Below are 1,087 nucleotides of genomic sequence, written 5' to 3' on the forward strand. Positions count from 1 at the left end.
TGTATGGGTATGTATGGGGTTGTACAGGTATGTTTGGTGTTGTATGGGTATGCATGGGGTTGTGTGGGTATGTATGGGGTTGTATGGGTATATATGGGGTTGTATGGGTATGTATGGGGTTGTATGGGTATGTATGGGGCTGTATGGGTATGTATGGGGTTGTACGGGTATGTATGGGGTTGTATGGGTATGTATGGGGCTGTATGGGTATGTATGGGGTTGTATGGGTATGTATGGGGTTGTATGGGTATATATGGGGCTGTATGGGTATGTATGGGGTTGTATGAGTATGTATGGGGTTGTATGAGTATGTATGGGGTTGTATATATGGGGTTGTACAGAGTTGTATGGGGTTGTATGGGTATATATGGGGTTGTATGGGGTATGTATGGGGTATGTATGGGTATGTATGGGGTTCTATGGGGTTCTATGTCTCTATGGGGTCTGTGGGGGTCGGTGGGTGTAGGGTGGGTAAAAAAAAGGCTGTGTCAGAAGTGGGATTTGAACCCACGCCTCCATACGGAGACCAGAAATCCCATTAGGATCCTATAGGGAAGAGGCTCAGCCTTGAGTCTGGCGCCTTAGACCACTCGGCCATCCTGACACCCAGCAGCCTTCCTCCTCCCTCCTCATCCTCATTCATTAATATGGAGTGGGCTTTTGGGGGGGGGGGGGGACGGACCCAATTCTCCATCATTTGGACCCAAATCCTTGTGGGAATTCTAATGTGGAAGGTTGACATCACAACGACTTCGGGACAGCCGACCAATTGAGGTGCCTGGTTGGAATGCTGCCCCATAGAGCCCCATAGGGCCCCATAGAGCCCCATAGGACTTCCTGGAGGACCCCAATCCCATGGTGGAGGAAGGGGAGACCAGAAACCCCATTAGGATCCCATTGGGATCCAGCGTGGAAGGTTGACATCACAACAACTTCAGTTCAGCTGACCAATAGCGGTGCCTCATTGGAATGCTGCCCCATAGAGCCCCATAGAGCCCCATAGAGCCCCACAGAGACCCATAGGACTTGTTGGAGGACCCCAATCCCGAGGAGAAGGAAGAGGGGGGAACCCAGGAGACCAGAAACC

General features: G+C 51.1%; 1 non-coding gene across 1 annotated transcript; it reads right to left on the minus strand.

The window, feature by feature from the left end:
- Positions 1-486: 486 nt before the first annotated feature.
- TRNAL-CAA (transfer RNA leucine (anticodon CAA)) lies at positions 487-604 on the minus strand. The gene is made up of 2 exons: positions 567-604; positions 487-532 (listed from the first exon to the last, which is right to left on the minus strand). It is a non-coding gene; the product is annotated as a tRNA-Leu (tRNA).
- Between the last annotated feature and the right edge of the window lie 483 nt (positions 605-1,087).

Source organism: Coturnix japonica, unplaced genomic scaffold (genome assembly GCF_054131305.1).
Source record: "Coturnix japonica strain WE unplaced genomic scaffold, WE-NBRP24 Scf050, whole genome shotgun sequence".
NCBI classification, from domain to species: Eukaryota; Metazoa; Chordata; class Aves; order Galliformes; family Phasianidae; genus Coturnix; species Coturnix japonica.